The sequence below is a fragment of the Puntigrus tetrazona genome, unplaced genomic scaffold, assembly GCF_018831695.1.
Source record: "Puntigrus tetrazona isolate hp1 unplaced genomic scaffold, ASM1883169v1 S000000683, whole genome shotgun sequence".
Lineage (NCBI taxonomy): Eukaryota > Metazoa > Chordata > Actinopteri > Cypriniformes > Cyprinidae > Puntigrus > Puntigrus tetrazona.
In genome coordinates this window covers 526503-539770 of record NW_025048297.1, presented here as the reverse complement: position 1 = coordinate 539770, position 13268 = coordinate 526503, and the positions used below count along the sequence as shown (strand labels likewise).

General features: G+C 44.8%; 2 non-coding genes and 6 pseudogenes across 2 annotated transcripts; all 8 read right to left on the bottom strand.

The window, feature by feature from the left end:
- Positions 1-1291: 1291 nt before the first annotated feature.
- On the bottom strand, positions 1292-1411 carry LOC122334927 (annotated as a pseudogene).
- Positions 1412-2803: 1392 nt separating this feature from the next.
- On the bottom strand, positions 2804-2922 carry LOC122334922 (annotated as a pseudogene).
- A 1376-nt stretch (positions 2923-4298) lies between these two features.
- LOC122334925 lies at positions 4299-4417 on the bottom strand (annotated as a pseudogene).
- A 1392-nt stretch (positions 4418-5809) lies between these two features.
- Positions 5810-5927, bottom strand: LOC122334934. The gene has a single exon (XR_006248850.1). It is a non-coding gene; the product is annotated as a 5S ribosomal RNA (ribosomal RNA).
- A 1384-nt stretch (positions 5928-7311) lies between these two features.
- On the bottom strand, positions 7312-7428 carry LOC122334928 (annotated as a pseudogene).
- A 1387-nt stretch (positions 7429-8815) lies between these two features.
- LOC122334924 lies at positions 8816-8933 on the bottom strand (annotated as a pseudogene).
- Positions 8934-10323: 1390 nt separating this feature from the next.
- Positions 10324-10432, bottom strand: LOC122334930 (annotated as a pseudogene).
- A 1401-nt stretch (positions 10433-11833) lies between these two features.
- Positions 11834-11952, bottom strand: LOC122334931. The gene has a single exon (XR_006248847.1). It is a non-coding gene; the product is annotated as a 5S ribosomal RNA (ribosomal RNA).
- Between the last annotated feature and the right edge of the window lie 1316 nt (positions 11953-13268).

The following is a 13268-nucleotide window of genomic DNA, read 5'->3' as shown; positions in this document are numbered from 1 at the left end:
CAACTCACATTAATTCAGTTGGAAGACAAACATCGCTGACGCTTCGCGAGCCACACTGGAGTGCAGAAGTAAACGCAAGTCTATTTCTCAACGATATCAAATTAATCAGGCACCTTTATTTACATTTCAACCACATCCTGTCAAAGCACTCCAACGCTTATACAATTCGGAGCACAGAGTGTCAGTAATGTACAACCACCACGATGAACACTCCATTTCCAGCTAAAGGCGATCAAAACACCCATCGACATGAACAAAGAAACGCTGCTCGAGCGATCACCTGGCAAACAAACTAAAACTTCTAAAAGTTCTTTCACACCTAACAGAGTGTCAGTACGTACAACCACCACGATGAACACTCCATTTCCAGCTAAAGGCGATCAAAACACCCCATCGACATGAACAAAGAAACGCTGCTCGGAGCGATCACCTGGCAAACAAACTAAAACTTCTAAAAAGTTCTTTCCACTAACAAAATTAAATAAAACCTTTCACACCTGTTTAGAAATCGTAAAAACTAAATAAATCAATAAAAAACACCCACTGACATGAATAAAGAAACACCGCTCGAGTGATCACGGTCAAACAAACTAAAAGTTAAAAAAACCTAAAAACTACAACAAGTAAAATGAAATAAAAACGGGAATCAATTATTAAACAATGCAAACATAGACCAATTGAGTTCAACGTAATCGCTGATCCTGAAGACATGGATCAGCATGTTCAGGTCGTTTGATTAGGGGTCAGAGCTGAAATTTACAGGAGAGTGGATGTGGTGGATCTTATTTGAGGATTCTGACGAGGAAAAGGCAAATACGGATCTTGTAGTCAGGCACCGAGATGAAACAAATGGGAGCCTAATGTCGTAAGGACTTAAAGCGCCGTGTTCTAGGATTTCTTTAAACGAATAAATAATTAGCTCTTCGTTGATTCGTGAATTTCTTAAATCATTTGTTTATTTATTTATTTTTTTCCCGTGCAGTTTGCATTCTGCCGTTGGACTGACAAACAAGACTGGCAACCTCTCAAGTCAAGAGAGAAGGGCCCGAGCGTAAAGGAACGCAGCTCTAAAGAGGTCGCTGTAGAGAGAGAGAGAAGGTCTGTCTATCGCCTCCTGGAGGAGAAAGCAAGAATGACGACGTTGAGCTGTCCTCCGTCACAGCGACGTAAGCAGAAAGACGGCACAGAGAAGGGCAAAGCAAAGCAGCAGCAAATGTAAAAGGGTAAAGGAGCGAGCAAGAACAGTCGGGCCCTGGAGAAGAGCGCCTGCTGACTGGTGAAGGAAAAGCAAAGCTTACAGCACCTGGTATTCCCAGGCGGTCTCCCATCCAAGTACTAACCAGGCCCACCTCTGCTTAGCTTCCAAGATCGGACGACGATCGGGCGTGTTTCAGGTGGTATGGCCGTAAGCTGTAAAGCGGCCCCGAATGCGAGCTATTTAAAGAAGGCACCGCAGCAGGCCAAAGACGCACACCAGCTTTTCCACTCCACTCTTTTCATGTCTTCTGCAACTCTTCGACATTGTCTGCCCGAGAAAAAGCCGCCGCCCACCGGGCAAACTTGGCCGGAGCGCGCGCTTCCGCCGGCCCTCACCACGCCAAACAACACGCCCATTTCTTCTTTTCACGCCTTCGTCCTTACATCAATTCCTTCCTTCCTTAATAAATCAACTCACATTAATTCAGTTGAAGACAAACATCGCTGACGCCCATGAGCCACACTGGAGTGCAAGTAAACGCAAGTCTATTTCTCAACGATATCAAATTAATCAGGCACCTTTATTTACATTTCAACCACATCCTGTCAAAGCACTCAACGCTTATACAATTCGGAGCACAGAGTGTCAGTAATGTACAACCACCACGATGAACACTCCATTTCCAGCCAAAGGCGATCAAAACACCCATCGACATGAACAAAGAAACGCCGCTCGAGCGCATCACCTGGCAAACAAACTAAAACTTCTAAAAGTTCTTTCACACGAACAAAATTAAATAAAACCTTTCACACCTGTTTAGAAATCGTAAAAACTAAATAAATCAATAAAAACACCCACTGACATGAATAAAGAAACACCGCTCGGAGTGATCACGTCAAACAAACTAAAAGTTAAAAACCTAAAAACTACAACAAGTAAAATGAAATAAAAACGGAATCAATTATTAAACAATGCAAACATAGACCAATTGAGTTCAATTTAATCATTGATCCTGAAGACATGGATCAGCATGTTCAGGTCGCTTGATTAGGGTCAGAGCTGAAATTTACAGGAGAGTGGATGTGGTGGATCTTATTTGAGGATTCCTGACGAGAAAAGGCAAATACGGATCTTGTAGTCAGGCACCCGAGAGAAAACAAATGGGGGCCTAATGTCAAGGACTTAAAGCGCCGTGTTTAGGATTTCTTTAAACGTAATAAATAATTAGCTCTTCGGTTGATTCGTGAATTTCTTAAATCATTTGTTTATTTATTTATTTTTTTCCCGGTGCAGTTTGTATTCAAGCGTGTTGGACTGATAAACAAGACTGGCAACCTCTCAAGTCAAGAGAAGGGCCCGAAAGTTGCAAAGGAACGCAGCTCTAAAGAGGTCGCTGTAGAGAGAGAGAGAAGGTCTGTCTATCGCTCCCTGGAGGAGAAAGCAAGAATGACGACGTTGAGCTGTCCTCCGTCACAGCGACGTAAGCAGAAAGACGGCACAGAGAAGGGCAAAGCAAAGCAGCAGCAAATGTAAAAGGGTAAAGGAGCGAGCAAGAAACAGTCGGGCCCTGGAGAAGAGCGCCGCTGACTGGTGAAGGAAAAGCAAAGCTTACAGCACCTGGTATTCCCAGGCGGTCTCCCATCCAAGTACTAACCAGGCCCGCCCCTGCTTAGCTTTCCGAGATCGGACGAGATCGGGCGTGCTCAGGTGGTATGGCCGCAAGCGAAAGCGCCCCGAATGCGAGCTATTTAAAGAAGGCACCGCAGCAGGCCAAAGACGCACACCAGCTTTTCCACTCCACTCTTTTCATGTCTTCTGCAACTCTTCGACATTGTCTGCCCGAGAAAAAGCGCCCCACCGGGCAAACTTGGCGGAGCGCGCGTTTCCGCCGCCCTCACCACGCCAAAACAACACGCCCATTTCCCTTCACGCACGCCCCTACATCAATTCCTTCCTTCCTTCAATAAATCAACTCACATTAATTCAGTTGAAGACAAACATCGCTGACGCCATGAGCCACACTGAGTGCAAGTAAACGCAAGTCTATTTTCAACGATATCAAATTAATCAGGCACCTTTATTTACATTTCAACCACATCCTGTCAAAGCACTCAACGCTATACAATTGGAGCACAGAGTGTCAGTAATGTACAACCACCACGATGAACACTCCATTTCCAGCCAAAGGCGATCAAAACACCCATCGACATGAACAAAGAAACGCTTGTTCGGAGCGATCACCTGGCAAACAAACTAAAACTTCTAAAAGTTCTTTCACACGAACAAAATTAAATAAAACCTTTCTACACCTGTTTAGAAATCGTAAAACTAAATAAATCAATAAAAACACCCACTGACATGAATAAAGAAACACCGCTCGAGTGATCACGGTCAAACAAACTAAAAGTTAAAAAACCTAAAAACTACAACAAGTAAAATGAAATAAAACGGGAATCAATTATTAAACAATGCAAACATAGACCAACTGAGTTCAACGAATCATTGATCCTGAAGACATGGATCAGCATGTTCAGGTCGTTTGATTAGGTCAGAGCTGAAATTTACAGGAGAGTGGATGTGGTGGATCTTATTTGAGGATTCCTGACGAGGAAAAGGCAAATACGGATTTTGTAGTCAGGCACTTTGAGAGGAAACAAATGGGGGCCTAATGTCGAAAGGACTTAAAGCGGTCGTGTTTAGGATTTCTTTAAACTAATAAATAATTAGCTCTTCGGTTGATTCGTGAATTTCTTAAATCATTTGTTTATTTATTTATTTTTTCCCCGTGCAGTTTGTATTCAAGCGTTGGACTGACAAACAAGACTGGCAACCTCTCAAGTCGTAAGAGAAGGGCCCGAGTTGCAAGGAACGTGCAGCTCTAAAGAGGTCGCTGTAGAGAGAGAGAGAAGGTCTGTCTATCGCTCCCTGGAGGAGAAAGCAAGAATGACGACGTTGAGCTGTCCTCCGTCACAGCGACGAAGCAGAAAGACGGCACAGAGAAGGGCAAAGCAAAGCAGCAGCAAATGTAAAGGGTAAAGGAGCGAGCAAGAAACAGTCGGGCCCTGGAGAAGAGCGCCGCTGACTGGTGAAGGAAAAGCAAAGCTTACAGCACCTGGTATTCCCAGGCGGTCTCCCATCCAAGTACTAACCAGGCCCACCCCTGCTTAGCTTCCAAGATCGGACGAGATCGGGCGTGTTTCAGGGTGGGCGGCCGTAAGCTAAAGCGCGGCCCCGAATGCGAAGCTATTTAAAGAAGGCACCGCAGCAGGCCAAAGACGCACACCAGCTTTTCCACTCCACTCTTTTCATGTCTTCTGCAACTCTTCGACATTGTCTGCCCGAGAAAAAGCCGCCCCACCGCAAACTTGGCCGGAGCGCGCGCTTCCGCCGTCCTCACCACGCCAAAACAACACGTCCATTTCCCCTTCTTTTCACGCCTTCGTCCCTACATCAATTCCTTCCTTCCTTAATAAATCAACTCACATTAATTCAGTTGGAAGACAAACATCGCTGACGCCATGAGCCACACTGAGTGCAAGTAAACGCAAGTCTATTTCTCAACGATATCAAATTAATCAGGCACCTTTATTTACATTTCAACCACATCCTGTCAAAGCACTCAACGCTATACAACTCGGAGCACAGAGTGTCAGTAATGTACAACCACCACAATGAACACTCCATTTCCAGCTAAAGGCGATCAAAACACCCATCGACATGAACAAAGAAACGCTGCTCGAGCGATCACCTGGCAAACAAACTAAAACTTCTAAAAGTTCTTTTCACACGAACAAAATTAAATAAAACCTTCACACCTGTTTAGAAATCGTAAAAACTAAATAAATCAATAAAAACACCCACTGACATGAATAAAGAAACACCGCTCGAGTGATCACGTGTCAAACAAACTAAAAGTTAAAAAAACCTAAAAACTACAACAAGTAAAAATGAAATAAAAACGGGAATCAATTATTAAACAATGCAAACATAGACCAACTGAGTTCAACGAATCATTGATCCTGAAGACATGGATCAGCATGTTCAGGTCGTTTGATTAGGGTCAGAGCTGAAATTTACAGGAGAGTGGATGTGGTGGATCTTATTTGAGGATTCCTGACGCAGGAAAAGGCAAATACGGATTTTGTAGTCAGGCACCCCGAGAGGAAACAAATGGGGCCTAATGTCGAAGGACTTAAAGCGCCGTGTTTCAGGATTTCTTTAAACGAATAAATAATTAGCTCTTCGTTGATTCGTGAATTTCTTAAATCATTTGTTTATTTATTTATTTTTTCCCGTGCAGTTTGCATCAAGCCGTTGGACTGACAAACAAGACTGGCAACCTCTCAAGTCGAAGAGAAGGGCCCGAGTTGTAAAGGAACGTGCAGCTCTAAAGAGGTCGCTGTAGAGAGAGAGAGAAGGTCTGTCTATCGCTTCCTGGAGGAGAAAGCAAGAATGACGACGTTGAGCTGTCCTCCGTCACAGCTTGTACGAAGCAGAAAGACGGCACAGAGAAGGGCAAAGCAAAGCAGCAGCAAATGTAAAAGGGTAAAGGAGCGAGCCAAACAGTCGGCCCTGGAGAAGAGCGCCGCTGACTGGTGAAGGAAAAGCAAAAGCTTACAGCACCTGGTATTCCCAGGCGGTCTCCCATCCAAGTACTAACCAGGCCCGCCCTGCTTAGCTTCCAAGATCGGACGAGATCGAGCGTGCTCAGGGTGGTATGGCCGTAAGCTTAAAGCGACCCGCGAACGCGAGCTATTTAAAGAAGGCACCGCAGCAGGCCAAAGATGCTCACCAGCTTTTCCACTCCGCTCTTTCATGTCTTCTGCAACTCTTCGACATTGTCTGCCCGAGAAAAAGCCGCCCCACCGCAAACTTGGCCGGAGCGCGCGTTTCCGCCCGCCCTCACCACGCCAAAACAACACGCCCATTTCCCTTCTTTTTCACGCCTTCGTCCCTACATCAATTCCTTCCTTCCTTAATAAATCAACTCACATTAATTCAGTTGAAGACAAACATCGCTGACGCTGCGAGCCACACTGAGTGCAAGTAAACGCAAGTCTATTTCTCAACGATATCAAATTAATCAGGCACCTTTATTTACATTTCAACCACATCCTGTCAAAGCACTCAACGCTATACAATTCGGAGCACAGAGTGTCAGTAATGTACAACCACCACGATGAACACTCCATTTCAGCTAAAGGCGATCAAAACACCCATCGACATGAACAAAGAAACGCTGCTCGAGCGATCACCTGGCAAACAAACTAAAACTTCTAAAAGTTCTTTCACACGAACAAAATTAAATAAAACCTTTCACACCTGTTTAGAAATCAAAAACTAAATAAATCAATAAAAACACCCACTGACATGAATAAAGAAACACCGCTCGAGTGATCACGTGTCAAACAAACTAAAAGTTAAAAAAACCTAAAAACTACACAACAAGTAAAATGAAATAAAAACGGGAATCAATTATTAAACAATGCAAACATAGACCAACTGAGTTCAACGAATCATTGATCCTGAAGACATGGATCAGCATGTTCAGGTCGTTTGATTAGGTCAGAGCTGAAATTTACAGGAGAGTGGATGTGGTGGATCTTATTTGAGGATTCCTGACGAGGAAAAGGCAAATACGGATTTTGTAGTCAGGCACCCCGAGAGGAAACAAATGGGGGCCTAATGTCGAAGGACTTAAAGCGCCGTGCCTAGGATTTCTTTAAACGAATAAATAATTAGCTCTTCGGTTGATTCGTGAATTTCTTAAATCATTTGTTTATTTATTTATTTTTTCCCCGTGCAGTTTGCATCTGCCGTTGGACTGACAAACAAGACTGGCAACCTCTCAAGTCGAAGAGAAGGGCCCGGAGTTGCAAAGGAACGTGCAGCTCTAAAGAGGTCGCTGTAGAGAGAGAGAGAAGGTCTGTCTATCGCCTCCCTGGAGGAGAAAGCAAGAATGACGACGTTGAGCTGTCCTCCGTCACAGCGACAAGCAGAAAGACGGCACAGAGAAGGGCAAAGCAAAGCAGCAGCAAATGTAAAGGGTAAAGGAGCGAGCCAAACAGTCGGCCCCTGGAGAAGAGCGCCGCTGACTGGTGAAGGAAAAGCAAAGCTTACAGCACCTGGTATTCCCAGGCGGTCTCCCATCCAAGTACTAACCAGGCCTGCCCTGCTTAGCTTCCAGATCGGACGAGATCGGGCGTGCTCAGGGTGGTATGGCCGTAAGCTTAAAGCGCCCGCGAACGCGAGCTATTTGAAGAAGGCACCGCAGCAGGCCAAAGACGCACACCAGCTTTTCCACTTTGCTCTTTTCATGTCTTCTGCAACTCTTCGACATTGTCTGCCGAGAAAAAGGCGCCCCACCGGCAAACTTGGCCGAGCGCGTGTTTCCGCCGCCCCTCACCACGCCAAAACAACACGCCCATTTCTTCTTTTCACGCCTTCGTCCCTACATCAATTCCTTCCTTCCTTAATAAATCAACTCACATTAATTCAGTTGGAAGACAAACATCGCTGACGCTGCGAGCCACACTGAGTGCAAGTAAACGCAAGTCTATTTCTCAACGATATCAAATTAATCAGGCACCTTTATTTACATTTCAACCACATCCTGTCAAAGCACTCAACGCTATACAATCGGAGCACAGAGTGTCAGTAATGTACAACCACCACGATGAACACTCCATTTCCAGCTAAAGGCGATCAAAACACCCATCGACATGAACAAAGAAACGCTGCTCGGAGCGATCACCTGGCAAACAAACTAAAACTTCTAAAAGTTCTTTCACACGAACAAAATTAAATAAAACCTTTCACACCTGTTTAGAAATCGTAAAAACTAAATAAATCAATAAAAAACACCCACTGACATGAATAAAGAAACACCGCTCGAGTGATCACGTGTCAAACAAACTAAAAGTTAAAAACCTAAAAACTACAACAAGTAAAATGAAATAAAAACGGAATCAATTATTAAACAATGCAAACATAGACCAATTGAGTTCAACGAATCATTGATCCTGAAGACATGGATCAGCATGTTCAGGTCGTTTGATTAGGTCAGAGCTGAAATTTACAGGAGAGTGGATGTGGTGGATCTTATTTGAGGATTCCTGACGCAGGAAAAGGCAAATACGGATCTTGTAGTCAGGCACCCGAGATGAAACAAATGGGAGCCTAATGTCGAAGGACTTAAAGCGGCCGTGTTTAGGATTTCTTTAAACTAATAAATAATTAGCTCTTCGTTGATTCGTGAATTTCTTAAATCATTTGTTTATTTATTTATTTTTTCCCGTGCAGTTTGCATTCAAGCGGTTGGACTGACAAACAAGACTGGCAACCTCTCAAGTCGAAGAGAAGGGCCCGAGTTGCAAAGGAACGTGCAGCTCTAAAGAGGTCGCTGTAGAGAGAGAGAGAAGGTCTGTCTATCGCTCCCTGGAGGAGAAAGCAAGAATGACGACGTTGAGCTGTCCTCCGTCACAGCAGCGACGAAGCAGAAAGACGGCACAGAGAAGGGCAAAGCAAAGCAGCAGCAAATGTAAAAGGGTAAAGGAGCGAGCCGAAACAGTCGGCCCCTGGAGAAGAGCGCTCGCTGACTGGTGAAGGAAAAGCAAAAGCTTACAGCACCTGGTATTCCCAGGCGGTCTCCCATCCAAGTACTAACCAGGCCCGCCCCTGCTTAGCTTCCAAGATCGGACGAGATCGAGCGTGCTCAGGTGGTATGGCCGTAAGTTTAAAGCGACCCGCGATCGCGAGCTATTTAAAGAAGGCACCGCAGCAGGCCAAAGATGCTCACCAGCTTTTCCACTCCGCTCTTTTCATGTCTTCTGCAACTCTTCGACATTGTCTGCCCGAGAAAAAGCCGCCCACCGCAAACTTGGCCGAGCGCGCGCTTCCGCCGTCCTCACCACGCCAAAACAACACGTCCATTTCCTTCTTTTCACGCCTTCGTCCCTTTACATCAATTCCTTCCTTCCTTAATAAATCAACTCACATTAATTCAGTTGAAGACAAACATCGCTGACGCCATGAGCCACACTGAGTGCAAGTAAACGCAAGTCTATTTCTCAACGATATCAAATTAATCAGGCACCTTTATTTACATTTCAACCACATCCTGTCAAAGCACTCAACGCTATACAATTGGAGCACAGAGTGTCAGTAATGTACAACCACCACGATGAACACTCCATTTCCAGCTAAAGGCGATCAAAACACCCATCGACATGAACAAAGAAACGTCGCTCGAGCGATCACCTGGCAAACAAACTAAAACTTCTAAAAGTTCTTTCACACGAACAAAATTAAATAAAACCTTTCACACCTGTTTAGAAATCGTAAAAACTAAATAAATCAATAAAAACACCCACTGACATGAATAAAGAAACACCGCTCGAGTGATCACGTGTCAAACAAACTAAAAGTTAAAAAAAACCTAAAAACTACAACAAGTAAAATGAAATAAAAACGGGAATCAATTATTAAACAATGCAAACATAGACCAACTGAGTTCAACGAATCATTGATCCTGAAGACATGGATCAGCATGTTCAGGTCGTTTGATTAGGGTCAGAGCTGAAATTTACAGGAGAGTGGATGTGGTGGATCTTATTTGAGGATTCCTGACGAGGAAAAGGCAAATACGGATTTTGTAGTCAGGCACCCCGAGAGAGGAAACAAATGGGGGCCTAATGTCGGAAGGACTTAAAGCGGCCGTGCCTAGGATTTCTTTAAACGAATAAATAATTAGCTCTTCGGTTGATTCGTGAATTTCTTAAATCATTTGTTTATTTATTTATTTTTTCCCCGTGCAGTTTGTATCAAGCCGTTGGACTGACAAACAAGACTGGCAACCTCTCAAGTCGAAGAGAAGGGCCCGAGTTGCAAAGGAACGTGCAGCTCTAAAGAGGTCGCTGTAGAGAGAGAGAGAAGGTCTGTCTATCGCTCCCTGGAGGAGAAAGCAAGAATGACGACGTTGAGCTGTCCTCCGTCACAGCGACGAAGCAGAAAGACGGCACAGAGAAGGGCAAAGCAAAGCAGCAGCAAATGTAAAAGGGTAAAGGAGCGAGCCGAAACAGTCGGCCCTGGAGAAGAGCGCCGCTGACTGGTGAAGGAAAAGCAAAAGCTTACAGCACCTGGTATTCCCAGGCGGTCTCCCATCCAAGTACTAACCAGGCCCGCCCCTGCTTAGCTTCCGAGATCGGACGTGCTCAGGGTGGTATGGCCGTAAGCGAAAGCGGCCCGCGAATGCGAGCTATTTAAAGAAGGCACCGGCAGCAGGCCAAAGACGCACACCAGCTTTTCCACTCCGCTCTTTTCATGTCTTCTGCAACTCTTCGACATTGTCTGCCCGAGAAAAAGCCGCCCCACCGGCAAACTTGGCCGGAGCGCGGCGTTTCCGCCGTCCCTCACCACGCCAAAACAACACGTCCATTTCCCCTTCTTTTTCACGCCTTCGTCCCTACATCAATTCCTTCCTTCCTTAATAAATCAACTCACATTAATTCAGTTGGAAGACAAACATCGCTGACGCTGCGAGCCACACTGAGTGCAAGTAAACGCAAGTCTATTTCTCAACGATATCAAATTAATCAGGCACCTTTATTTACATTTCAACCACATCCTGTCAAAGCACTCAACGCTATACAATTCGGAGCACAGAGTGTCAGTAATGTACAACCACCACGATGAACACTCCATTTCCAGCTAAAGGCGATCAAAACACCCATCGACATGAACAAAGAAACGCTGCTCGAGCGATCACCTGGCAAACAAACTAAAACTTCTAAAAGTTCTTTCACACGAACAAAATTAAATAAAACCTTTCACACCTGTTTAGAAATCGTAAAAACTAAATAAATCAATAAAAAACACCCACTGACATGAATAAAGAAACACCGCTCGGAGGATCACGTGTCAAACAAACTAAAAGTTAAAAACCTAAAAACTACAACAAGTAAAATGAAATAAAAACGGGAATCAATTATTAAACAATGCAAACATAGACCAACTGAGTTCAACGAATCATTGATCCTGAAGACATGGATCAGCATGTTCAGGTCGTTTGATTAGGGTCAGAGCTGAAATTTACAGGAGAGTGGATGTGGTGGATCTTATTTGAGGATTCCTGACGCAGGAAAAGGCAAATACGGATTTTGTAGTCAGGCACCCCGAGAGGAAACAAATGGGGGCCTAATGTCGAGAAGGACTTAAAGCGGCCGTGCCTAAGATTTCTTTAAACGAATAAATAATTAGCTCTTCGTTGATTCTCGTGAATTTCTTAAATCATTTGTTTATTTATTTATTTTTTCCCCGGTGCAGTTTGCATTCAAGCGGTTGGACTGACAAACAAGACTGGCAACCTCTCAAGTCGAAGAGAAGGGCCCGAGTTGCAAAGGAACGTGCAGCTCTAAAGAGGTCGCTGTAGAGAGAGAGAGAAGGTCTGTCTATCGCTCCCTGGAGGAGAAAGCAAGAATGACGACGTTGAGCTGTCCTCCGTCACAGCGACGAAGCAGAAAGACGGCACAGAGAAGGGCAAAGCAAAGCAGCAGCAAATGTAAAAGGGTAAAGGAGCGAGCCGAAACAGTCGGCCCCTGGAGAAGAGCGCTCGCTGACTGGTGAAGGAAAAGCAAAAGCTTACAGCACCTGGTATTCCCAGGCGGTCTCCCATCCAAGTACTAACCAGGCCTGCCCCTGCTTAGCTTCCGAGATCGGACGAGATTGGGCGTGCTCAGGGTGGTATGGCCGTAAGCGAAAGCGGCCTGCGAATGCGAGCTATTTGAAGAAGGCACCGGCAGCAGGCCAAAGACGCACACCAGCTTTTCCACTCCGCTCTTTTCATGTCTTCTGCAACTCTTCGACATTGTCTGCCCGAGAAAAAGGCGCCCCACCGGCAAACTTGGCCGGAGCGCGGTGTTTCCGCCGTCCCTCACCACGCCAAAACAACACGTCCATTTCCCCTTCTTTTTCACGCCTTCGTCCCTACATCAATTCCTTCCTTCCTTAATAAATCAACTCACATTAATTCAGTTGGAAGACAAACATCGCTGACGCTGCGAGCCACACTGAGTGCAAGTAAACGCAAGTCTATTTCTCAACGATATCAAATTAATCAGGCACCTTTATTTACATTTCAACCACATCCTGTCAAAGCACTCAACGCTATACAATTCGGAGCACAGAGTGTCAGTAATGTACAACCACCACGATGAACACTCCATTTCCAGCTAAAGGCGATCAAAACACCCATCGACATGAACAAAGAAACGCTGCTCGGAGCGATCACCTGGCAAACAAACTAAAACTTCTAAAAAGTTCTTTCACACGAACAAAATTAAATAAAACCTTTCACACCTGTTTAGAAATCGTAAAAACTAAATAAATCAATAAAAAACACCCACTGACATGAATAAAGAAACACCGTTCGGAGTGATCACGTGTCAAACAAACTAAAAGTTAAAAAAAACCTAAAAACTACAACAAGTAAAATGAAATAAAAACGGGAATCAATTATTAAACAATGCAAACATAGACCAACTGAGTTCAACGAATCATTGATCCTGAAGACATGGATCAGCATGTTCAGGTCGTTTGATTAGGGTCAGAGCTGAAATTTACAGGAGAGTGGATGTGGTGGATCTTATTTGAGGATTCCTGACGAGGAAAAGGCAAACACGGATTTTGTAGTCAGGCACCCCGAGAGGAAACAAATGGGGGCCTAATGTCGAAGGACTTAAAGCGGCCGTGCCTAGGATTTCTTTAAACGAATAAATAATTAGCTCTTCGGTTGATTCGTGAATTTCTTAAATCATTTGTTTATTTATTTATTTTTTCCCCGGTGCAGTTTGCATTCAAGCGGTTGGACTGACAAACAAGACTGGCAACCTCTCAAGTCGAAGAGAAGGGCCCGAGTTGCAAAGGAACGTGCAGCTCTAAAGAGGTCGCTGTAGAGAGAAGGTCTGTCTATCGCTCCCTGGAGGAGAAAGCAAGAATGACGACGTTGAGCTGTCCTCCGTCACAGCGACGAAGCAGAAAGACGGCACAGAGAAGGGCAAAGCAAAGCAGCAGC